General features: G+C 35.6%; 1 long non-coding RNA gene across 1 annotated transcript in view; it reads left to right on the top strand.

Moving 5' to 3' along the window:
* LOC135172640 (uncharacterized) overlaps positions 1-12,161 on the top strand; it is a 66,168-nt gene that overhangs the window by 44,224 nt on the left and 9,783 nt on the right. Inside the window, exon 4 of the long non-coding RNA XR_010301147.1 lies at positions 781-842. This is a non-coding gene — a long non-coding RNA (uncharacterized LOC135172640). The remainder of the gene's footprint in view (positions 1-780; positions 843-12,161) is intronic.

Genomic DNA, 12,161 nt, shown 5'->3' with positions numbered 1-12,161 from the left:
TGCTTCGGGAAAATGAACTGTCTGGCTGCCATTGTCTAGTGTCGTCCACCATTTTGACCTCTGGATTGGTTTATTGAAAAGAGCCAATCATTTTTTTACGGTGGGAAACGAGGATTTTTTTTTGTGAATTATATTCCGCTTCGCGATTAACTTTTATGCTGTAAAAAATCGTCAAAGATATTTTATTGTGCTGATTTTTTTCAGATAAGTTTTTTAAAAATCAGAAAAAATTACCGGAGCCTTTGGTAATCGGGGTTTGATTTGTACATTTGGGTAAAATTACCGGTCAAGATATTTTTCCCTCAATGTGGATTGTCCCCAATTTTTATCGAATCGTTCTTCTCACTTGCGAATTACGGAACTCTCACGGATTTTTTATTGAACCTTTTCTCTTCGTATGGTAGAAGTAAAGTAAATGTGAGAGTGTCTGAAAACGAGATCTATCTGGTCGACCAGAGGACATCCGACAATTTCTAACGAATGCCTTCTGTTTCTAATGCCCATGAGAACAATAGTGTGGAATATCTTGGGAATCGTTTGCTGCAAGATCTTGGAGCACATCTGGCTAAGACCGACGGTTGATAGGGTTAATTGTCCTTGAACATTGGTAGCGAGAGGAGAGAATTTTGATGCAGGAAATCCATCTCTCATTCTCACCGAGAAAATATTTCAAGTGCGATTAATACATAGGAAACATTTCCTATTAGTTGAAAACTTCTGTCACGGCGATCATTCGGTCATTTCTATGTCTAATTAATTTGATATTTTCATTTGTTATAGATGAGCTTTCTTGGGGGCTTTTTCTCCACGTGTCCATCATCAACATCAGTCATAACATCGAGGTAAGTGTGCCGGCATCTAGCGGACCTCCTTTTCAACTCTTTCACCGATCGACCGCCAATTCCTTGAAGAAATCGCCCGCGGTTTACGCCACCGTCAAGTAAAATAAATCCCCAGGATTCAATACCAAAAAAAAATTTTTAAATCAAGAGATATTTTTTTTTAACTCGAAATATTCTCCGTTGAACATTCTTGCAACATGTATTACATTAAACTATCAGGTATGTCCCTGGCATAGCGAATACTCTAATTAATTAATGCTTTACTTCATTAGATTTTTTTTTTCCAAATTCTTGATTTTATTTTACAATGGATGAGCTCATAATTTAATATTCGTTGGACACCTAAAAAAATTTGTGGATTTATATAAATTAATTGTGGATTTATATAAATTAATTGTGGAGGGCTTAACCAAATTAATTTTTTTTAGAAAAATACTCAGTTTAATTATTTCATCAATGGCCCCCAATCATGTCCCTCTGTCAATATTAAATAAATGATTTATCACACGAACAATCACTGTGATGCACTAACATAACAACTCCCATTACAATTAAAATCGCAGAGCTGTGATTTAATTAGCTAGGAGAAACTAATAAACGCAATGTAGGGAAAGTTGAAGTCTTGACACGATCTTAAAAATTCTGCTGTAAGACTTCACAGAAGTTAAAAGTTGAGAGTTAAAAGTTTTAAACGAGGACATTGCTAGTTTGAAGTTTAGACTTTTAAATTTCTTTAAAAGCCGGAGAATTCATAAACATATAGACCCCTTAATAACAGACAAGTGTATTTACCTATTGAATGGATAAGACCTTTTATTTATCTATTATCAAAATATTGATATGTCGATAATTACTACGAAATAAAAAATCGTCAATTAAATCATTATAAAATCGATTTTCCTGTTGCGCAACACGATCTCCTGATAACCTGTGCAATCGTCCTGATACCAGAGCCAAAATTGTTTCAACATAACAAAATGTTGATAATCCACCGATAATTATCCGAAATCTCCAAAAAACTACCGACGAATGTATTGACAATTTTTCACTCAATTTTACTCTCCCCCCTTCCAATAAATGATTTATGAAACGAGGAAATCTCCCGGAGCATTCTATCGCCCTAAAAAACTACATTTTAATTAAAATCACGGAGCTTTGATTTAATTGACGTGGTGAAACTAATTAACGCAGTGTAACGAAAGTTTAATTCCCGGCACGTAGTTTATCAGCGCAATATCTGGAAAGGAAATTTATTGTTTAAAAAAAAAATAGCGAAGAGGGTCAATGACTCAAGAGGCGATCGGGTTTGCAGGGCACCAACACTCGAAGCTGTGACCAAATGAAAAAAAAGTGAAAAAAATAATGCTCCATCAGGGAAAGACTACGAGTGTGTGTGTACATAAAAAAATAGAAAGAGAGTCGGTCTTTCGAAGACTTGGGGGACTCGTAACGAGGCGCCATGGAATGGCGATAGATTGAATTAAGATTGTAAAGGGGGAGGGAGGAGAGGGACTCCTGCGAAATGAGCCAATTATGAATTAATTGCTCACCGACCAGTAGCATTATTAGAGTTTTAATATCCGATTATGTCTTAACAACACGTATCAGAGGATATAAACAGCTTCTCCGCCCCAACGCCACACTTTCGTCTCAGCTTGCGAGCGTTATAGCGGATATAAAAGTTCAGTCAATTCGCGGAGAGACGGTTTTGTAAATGGAAGGGAATCATTCAGCAATTGTTATTGAATTCTACGGGTTTTTTAGTAGAAAGGGGGGGGGGGAGTCGGGTGGATTAGTGTGGGTAATATGCTTATCTGAAGTGGACTATTAATTGCGATAATGGGGTTGATAAAATTATAAATGCGAGGAGAAGGATTTTATTGATTGGTGAGGGAATACAGGGAATTTAGGGGGTTAATTCTAAATTCGGTGCAGAAAATGGTCAATTTTAGAGGGAAATAAATTTTTTATAAAAATGATAGTGAGAATTGGGGAAAAATTTATAATCTTTTGGTTGTGGATAAATTAATGCTGCTGATATAAATTTTTGTGGGATTTCTGATAAAATTTTTGGGGATTTCCAGAAAATTTTTGAAGACGTTGGAGGAAAATTAATTTTTATATTTTTATTGTAAAATGATTTACAGTTGAAGGTGAAAAAGTCTTTCACATGGTCGAAGTTTAATTTTTTACAGGTTTTAAGTACTTGATGTTTAGAGATAATTGTTGAACGATTTTTGCTGAAAATTGTCGTGAATTTCTTGAAGTTTTTCGGCTCATCATAAAAAATTTGAAGGTGAGGAATTAATTGTTGAATTTCACCAACTAGTTGTTGAAATTCAATAATTGATCGGTAATTCCTATTTTTCGAAACTAGTTAATAAAACAAATTACTGAGAATTAGAATGTGAAGAGGAAGAAAGTCTGGAAAAAAGTCGAACTTGGAGAGTTCGAATTCACTGTTCGATCGACTGAATGTGCTCATAACTCGATCTTCAGGGCCAAGGACCACAGCCATTCCCTTCATTAATAGCCCACCTGAACGCAATGCAATTTCTTAATTAATTTCACTTGATTTATCCAAATAAATTGGCAGGTGTCATTACCAATTTCGAATGCATGGAATAATTTAAAAGTAATGACTTTTCGCACTTTAGAAAAGAATCCTGGAAGGCGTGAAGATTAATGGTGCGGGAGCAATTAAGGCTGATGGACTTGGTGATTTTCATGTGTGAATTCATTATGTTGACGAGCATTTTATCAAGCAATTATTGAAGAGAATAAGGACTTCAAATGATATACTATTTCGCATTATTTTTGAATAATTGATATCTTCAAATCTGGATCTTTTGAATATTGTGAAATGAGGGACATAAAATATCCAGATTTTTCTCAATAGTCTACGTTCTAATGTTAATCAAATTAATCCCTTATCAAAGCCTTATTAATTTAAAATGTATGAGTATGAGTAATTTAAATTGTCAAGCAAATTACGTGTGAACAGTTCGAAAAAAATGAATATTCAATGGCATTAAGCTCACATTTTGCTGAGAATTATTACTTTTTGAAATATTTTTTCTTGATATGATTCATCAGTGGTCGATTAAACGTCTTAAATCATAATCGAGAAAGTCATTAGTCATCTGTTTAAATTAACTGAGCATCTCTTGAATGTTCATTATTTTAATGGAATTTTATTGTCAGATCCGATGAAATTATTTTCCTCCACAATTTCTCATTTCTCTAAAACCATTCCCCTCCCCCAAAAATGTTCTCCAATTTTTTTTCCGCCATCTGAAGTCCATACCTGGACCCTTTGGAGCCTCGTAAACAGGTCAACACTCATAAAGTTATGGCGCGACCCTTTTCCCACCGGCGCCGATTTTTTTCTTCTCGAATGAGTTTCAACTGGCTTTTCTGCTCAGAATGTACCCTCACACCCGGGGAAAATTCACAGAGAAATTGACCATTGTAAAACCGACGGCTATTCACCTCGTAAATTACCCTTGCCAGGAAAAAAAACTGCAAGGTCAAGCTCATCGCCCTTCCGAGGACATCGCAAAGGGTCACGCCAGCTTCGAAGAAAAAAAAATTCACATCTGAAGAAGGGGATGCAGTCTCAGCAACGGTACATTCCTGTCTGCATTGTTATTTCCGCTGTTTTATTGCCCCTAGTGTCTACTCGGTGTCAACTTCTTTCCGTTCCCCATGTAGAAAAAAAATTGGACAAATATTGGTGGAAATGTCAGGAAAATTACGCTAACGGAGAACTTGACAGTAATTTACCTGTCCAAAAGAGTTAATGGTGCTTTTCAAATTATGATTTATAGCTGATAAATTATGGTTTTCATTTGATAATTTTGAATGTAATTTACGCTGGAAAAATTTTCTTTTAGTGCAGATGAATTTGAATAATATTCTCAAGTGTAGTCGACCTTTGGTACAATAAATTACTGGCCAAAAATGTTTGACCTATTTTATAATAGAGGAAACGGTATTTTTTTCTTCAGAATAACTGGGACTTTTATGGTATTGCACCGAACTCGTAAAAAATTGGACAAATTTTTGCGGAAATGAGAGGAAAATTGCACTAACGGCAATTTTAACGGTATTTTACTTATGCGAAAGAATTAATTAGCTTTTGAAATGATAATTGACGGTTAATAATTTATGATTTTCATTTGATAATTCTAGAAATAACCTACGCTGGAAATAAATGTCTTTCCTACTGTAAATAAACATGAACTATTTTCAAGTCTAGTCGATGTTTGACACAATAAATTACTTCTCCAAAATGTTTGACCTATTTTGGACTAGAGGCAACGGTATTTTTTCCCTCAGTCCGACCGGGACTTTTATGGTAGTGCACCGAACTCGTAAAAAAATTGCGCGGATGTGGAAGGTCAAGGGACCAAGCGCAAGTACCGGACAATTCTTTATATAACTCAGGTAAAAAAGCAATCATAAAATTGAAGGCTTTTTTCGACCTGCCGAAAATGACGGCTTATCTTGCTTTGAATACTGAAACCTTGAGGGGAAAAAAGTCAAACGATTGTTTGAACGGGACCCTAATTTCGCCAAGGATAGAGTCAACTTCGTTTTTTATCTCTGATCTCCCCTGAAGGACGACAAGTTGCTGTTGGGTACATTCATAATTTCCGGGGATTGTCACGAGATATCAACTGTAAGTTTTTTTTGTTAATAAGAGCGCCAGTGACCCACATCTGAAGATACTTCACTCGTTTTTGGGACACCCACTGCACCAAAACAGTTCTGAAATACGATGTCACCCAGTCTAGGGCCTTGTGACACTTCCACATGTGTCATCCTTATGTGAAATCAGAACTTCAGGGCCGGAAGTGGTCGCAAAAGTTTGTTTTTTTTCAATCTATTTTTTACGTTTCTATTTAATATCAATACAAATAGAAAACGTCAGGGGAATTTGCATCATTTTTGGGAGGAAATCATTCTATCGGGACATTTCAGCCCATCGACGATTCAAACTTTTAAATAAAAAAAGAATTCACGAGAATAGAAATTTTCAATGAGAATTAGATCTCCAGAAGGTGAACGTGAGACAATATGACATTCAACTACTTTTTCAGTCAAGTTTTGTAGGAAAAATTAGAAGTGGCGGACCAATTGGTGCGATAAAATCCCTTTGTTCCATGTTTTGCCCTTTTAGGTCTAATTTTTATCAAAATTTTCTTCGATTCACCCCCTTAAGTGCATCCTGAAGAGTATTTTACCACTTGAACGACATTTTTCTGAAAAGGATTGAGTAATACACTTATCAAGGGGTAAACTACCCTCAGTCTTTTGTACGTTGAGTTAACATTGTCACCGAAAATAACGGGAAAACCGAGTTTTCTGCTGCCTATTAATTTTTCGATTCTTGAAATACAAATTACGGAAAATCAGGAACATCAAAATAATAAATTTAAGGAGAGAAGTCCCGAAAAAAAATTATTTCATCCCCTCGCGACTCACTCCCACTCGACAAATCTGAAAATGTGCCAGAGGGCCCCTTATAAAAGACACTAATCCCAGCTGGACCTCAACCTTCTTCACCCCTCCGAGATATCGTTTAACCCCCGGTGGTTGTGGGGATATGCCATGTATTATTTTGCTGGAGAAAGAAAAACTCCCATTCGATGATCATCATCACGAACGAAACAGGCCATAGAGTAACATCAAGTCCTCGGAACATGAACAAGAACAGAGAGCACAGGAGGGGTCCCTACCCCTGTGAATTATTTATGAAGCCACGTATCGAACCAGAGACCTGAGATTTCAGCATTATTTGCCACGAAGAACCATTTACCCAAGGCCACGGAATAGAGGCGTTTGCCGACGGCATGTTGATCCAGCCCTTATTAAAACTCGGCTACTTCCGGTTATTCGATGCTTCATAAGCATTTTTACAGTGAAATTACTTTGAAAATTAGAGACTGAGTAAACAACTGAAAATGTAAGCGAAAAAGCTTGCAATTTTATCAGAATTACACTAGAGGGCAAGCGATACTTGTTAGCGTGGTGCAGAAATTAATGACTTTGGATTATCTTAAAATTAAAGATGGCGATGACGGTCCAGGATATGACAGGGGGATGAGACGGGGTCTGACGAATAAAAGACGTGTTCCAAGACGGTTTTGTTTCCACGTCTGTTTTGAGGAGACGTTTATCGAGACTCAGGCGTTAATTTAATTTTTAAAAACATGCAGATGATGATCAATATATCAGTAATGAAGGGGGAGGAGTGACTTAAATTTTTTAAATAAATCTTAAGACTTCTACGGAGGTTTATTGAAGAGAGAGAGTTTGATTTTTGAAGATTTCCGAGATTTTGAGACGTCGTAAGAGAATATTTCCTTAAGACAAATTTTTTGATACGTCGATTTATGTTAATTTAAGATATTTTTGACATCTTTGATTATGATTCCATTCAAAACGGGGCTAATTTCCTTAAAAAAAAAATAATGATCAAGATTTCAGTAGAAAAAATTGTAATTTTAATATTTAGTCAGACAAATTATTCTGAAGTAAAAACATAAGACATTCCCAACTGCTCAAAATACGATATTTCACAAGTTTGAGATAACATTCGTTTATTGACTGCAAAATGATCAATTCAAAGATACGAACAAAAAATTTCTGATATTACGACGTCTTAAAATGACTCCATTTAAAATGCCGTCCATTGTAATGCTGTCTGACATTCCACTCAAACTGTGGTAAATGATTATAAACATGTGTTGAAGAATCAAAAGAATTTTGAAACAAAAAATTTTTTCTTCTACGTGAGATACGTACCCAATTGTTAGATATCAACGTACTCTCGCGATCGACATGCACATCTACGCAAAATCATCCACATAAGCCTATAAAATTGAGTGTTGGCCATCGGTACATACCATGGTTTGCATATACGTACGTGAACAAGCCCCTACTCAAAAATTAAACATATAAATTTCGTAAAAAACAATGCAACAGTCCAACAAAGAAAATATTTGGAATCGCTCTAGTTAACTAATTGTGAACTAAACGCCATTTTTAACATTTTTTACAAATTTTTCTCTCTTTAATTTTATCTATCTACCAAATTTGATTATTTTTCAACAATGAAAGTAAATAATTGTTCAATACTTATACAATTATTCTACAATTATCCAATTCAGTTATGAAATGGTAAAGCAAGATAAGTTACCTCAGACTATCGACCAGTTCTTGTTGAATATCTCGATATCTACTTAAGATAGCAAAATTTTCATTAGAATCTTTTTTCTCGAGCGATTCTAGAGCTACAACAAATATTTCAACAAAAATTCCGCTATCTCTCGTAGATTCGGACTTATCGCTCAAAAACTCGGCTCAAACATGATCAACTTATCTCGTTTTACCACTTCGTTACTGAATTATTTTCTATCAAAAAATTATTATGTTTTTTACCCTAAAAAAATACCCCATCGAGGCAGATAATTTGACCACCAAAAAGGATAATCTTCTCATTTACAGATTTCTTAATGGAATAAATTATGAAATATTATTTACAAATTTTTAAAAGTTATAATGCCCTACGATTATCTACTCATCCGGAAAGTTTTCCACGGCCTTTTAAATAATTTTTATTCAACTCTTCGGTCTCCGCACCACGAGAAGCCGCAACAGCAAAAGCACCAGTCAATACAACCATCTCCTGTATGCTTTTCCCCTATTTCTCTCTCCCTTGCTCGGCTGTACTCCACCGGGGCAAGGCGAACGGGCTGCATTGCCCATTGGTTGCTACGGCAATGGCCTATTTCGCTCGAGAGTACGACCCATTTTGTGCTAAGGGTTGGCGTCCTTATACACCCCCACCTCTCTTCAAAGAGGTGTAAGCGTTCTATTTTTGGGTGAATATCGTCTATCTCTCTTCAACCACTTCTCCCAGGCCACAATCGCCCCTCTTCGGGTACTCTATCATAGATTTTTTACGTCGTATCTCGATGAGGAAAAAATTCACCGGACGACTGATGTAGTTTTAAGTTGTAGGACACGATTAAACTGTCGGGCTGTCATACATTTGACATTTCCAGTTAAATTCCATCGAATGTTCGTGCTTAAGTCGCTTTTGACATCGATTTTGTATTTTTATCGAACGTTTATCTAGAAATTTGCGAAGAATAGAAGAAGAAAAAAATATTTTAGTCCTGGATTGATATTATTGACAGAAAAATTTTGATGGAAGATTTATTTCTACGGCAGACATTTGGAAATAGCCAAGGTTCGACTCCAAATGTTATTGTTATGCTAAAGTCCTAATTATTATTCTAAATTAATCTAAATTTTCCGAATTGTAGATTTTTTTTAGCTGAAATAGTTCAGAATAATTCCAAGGATAACTAATTGATATTCATTCGTGACAATGTTATTATTTTTGAGGATGATTGTTTTACATAAACCTAAATTGACTGCGTTAATGATTATTATTTTTTCTACATTTCTGATTGTCAGGAGGAATAACTTCTGATGAATTTTATAATGTTCATAATTGTTGGAGGAGTTCAATCAAGGCTATAACCGACAAGCTCATCTTCTAGGACAATATAATTAAGATAATTAAAATCTAAAACGGATTACTCAGTAATTTTATAACTAGAAAACTACACTGAACCGCAAAAAATGTCTTGTGCCAAGATTTACTAATTACAAGAAGATTTAATTGACTTTTGCATGTCTCAGGAAAATATTCATGTATATTCACTAGCAGTTAGTAAATATATTTAACAGAAAAACTGTTATTTCTTCAGCCTACGGAACTAGAAAAATAAATAAATATTTCTCAGGAATAAATTAATATTTCAATTTTTTTTAGCGTGATAGCATTAAAAATTGTTAAAAAAATGAATTTTCCCCCGAATCACCGACACCTGCCGACAACCAACCAATGGAGATCCGACTCCACTAAACCCTCGCCATTCCCATTCCCAAAAAACCCCTATAGTTCAGTCATAATCATCGGAAAAAGTCCCTGAAAGTGCGATCACCCAAAAAATCGGCAACATCCCTCTCTAATGTCCAATTTTTCCGCGAAAATGACCGCACAACAACTCAGAAAACCCCCGAAAAAAATCCCACGCCGATGCATAATGAATGGCCTCAGGTTTTCACACGTACATCCACTCTTGCATGCACACACACCGGTTTTCCGCATGTCCGCGCTCTCGTTGTATGCGAGATTCCACCGCAGTTTACGATCAACATTATCCCGACATTACCTTGTTGCAGCCTCTGGTCGCTCTTCTTCCGTGGAAAACCTATAGCTCCACCCCCTACCCCTTGCCGCCGTCGGCCCGACACTAACACGAGACTCGGCATTTGGCCATCGCGGCCGCTTGTTTACCGGACGACCGCCAAACCAGCATGATTAATCACCGCATGCGGTCGTGGTTGCGCCGCTTGCTCGGTTAATTAATCAGATATCCGATGGAATTAGCAATGGTACACGTCGATCAGTCGCAGTCATGTAATCAATCGTGGAGGACATGGGGATACTTTGATTAATGGACATGCCAGTCAATGATGAATTATCCAATCACGCGCGGTAAACTATCGGTTGAATTTCAATGATTCGTCGCGAAATTTGAGAAATTTCTGTGCTAAATTTTGCGGAGTTGGGGGATGATTAGATGTCAGCAATGAATTCTTATGGGGAAGATTGGGGCACCATGGAGGGGAGGAGAATTGTTTGGTTTTTCGACGTGTGAGGGGAGCTCAACTTTTGGAGAATAAAAAAATATCAACCGGATTCTTCTATCAGCGCAATAAATTTATTATTTTTGCCAAATATTCATTTTATTCAGTTACGTATTCATTTTTTCAATAATTTATTTTTGAAATCGAGTGATTCCCTACCAATTCGGATTAGGTTTAAAGTACGTGAATTATATTGTTCTAGAACATAATTATGGTAATTATAACTTTGAGTGAACTCCTATGATGATTATGAGCATTAAATAATTCACGAAATTCTTCCCTCCAGAAAATCAGAAATTAAAAAAAAAAAATAATTATCAATAGAGTTCATTCAGGGTCCCATAGAAAATACTCATCTTCCAGAGTAATATGATTATCGTAATTTAAACCCGTGGCAGTGATCAGACCGGAGAAATACAATTTTAAAGAAATAAATATGTATCTGAAGTAAATGGATATTTGGCAAAAATCATTTTTTTATTCGTGCAGAAAACATCAGTCGAGCAAAGATTTTATGGGCCTGTACATCGTACATAAAAATTAATTCGTTAACACCACAACATTAAAAAGTACCCGATAAATTTATAATTATATAAATTTCCAGCATTTTTACTTCTCATAAAACAAAATAAATGGTCTTCGAAGAGTTTGACCACTCGATTTGAAATATTTCTCAAAATTTCGCAAAGGTTTCCGTCCACAAGGTTTATTCAATAAATTTAACCCGAAAAACATATCCCTAAATATTTATTTGACGATGAAACACGGAATAGAGTCATCCAAGGCGGCACGCTGGGTTTAATGATCATGAAAAGGTGGCTAGGATATTATAAATAACTCGAGATGCTTTATTCGAGTCGCTGGAAATTGCCGGACATTAATCGATACACGTTTTTCATTCGAAACATTTCACTATCCCCGCAACCCTCGCACAGGAATATACAATATCGACGAGTTATCGGGCCATTATCATACCAAATGAGATTCAAACGTGTTAATTTCGGGCTCTTCGCTGGATCGAAATCCATTACCTTGAAATAAAAAATCATCTTCATTCATTGATGAGGATTCGTCAGGTGTAAGGAATAGGACTATTCTCTCTGGATTTCATTAACTCCATCATAATTATGCTCAGTTATTTTTCTAATGAACCGTAAATGAGAATAAATACAAAATTTAATAGAACCTGTGCGAATTCTCCGTTTTGCTTTTGACTTTTTGTTCAAATTGAAAGGACAATTATTAATAATTTCTTAAAGATTTATTTCGAAATTCAAATTGTGTTCTATCGAACATCGTTGTTGGGGTCTCACCTTTTAGGATGTGAAACCACTTACTTTATCAAAATTGCAGAGGTTTTTTTATTCCCCAGAAATTGAATTTTCGAAGCCATTTAGTTGCGATTTAGTTTCTGTTAATTATTATTTCATGAAAGAAGTCTAATAAGTGCCTTAAAAGTACTTAATATGATTCTTAATTATGAAAACAACCCCATAACTCATCAAAATTCGAAGCACCAATTACCTCCATAATTTCAATTCCCTCCCAACAATTCTAATTAATAAACTAAATCAACAATCATCA

Source organism: Diachasmimorpha longicaudata, chromosome 2 (assembly GCF_034640455.1).
Source record: "Diachasmimorpha longicaudata isolate KC_UGA_2023 chromosome 2, iyDiaLong2, whole genome shotgun sequence".
NCBI classification, from domain to species: domain Eukaryota; kingdom Metazoa; phylum Arthropoda; class Insecta; order Hymenoptera; family Braconidae; genus Diachasmimorpha; species Diachasmimorpha longicaudata.
The sequence above is the reverse complement of the archived record's forward strand: the minus strand, read 5'-3'. Positions and strand labels throughout refer to the sequence as shown.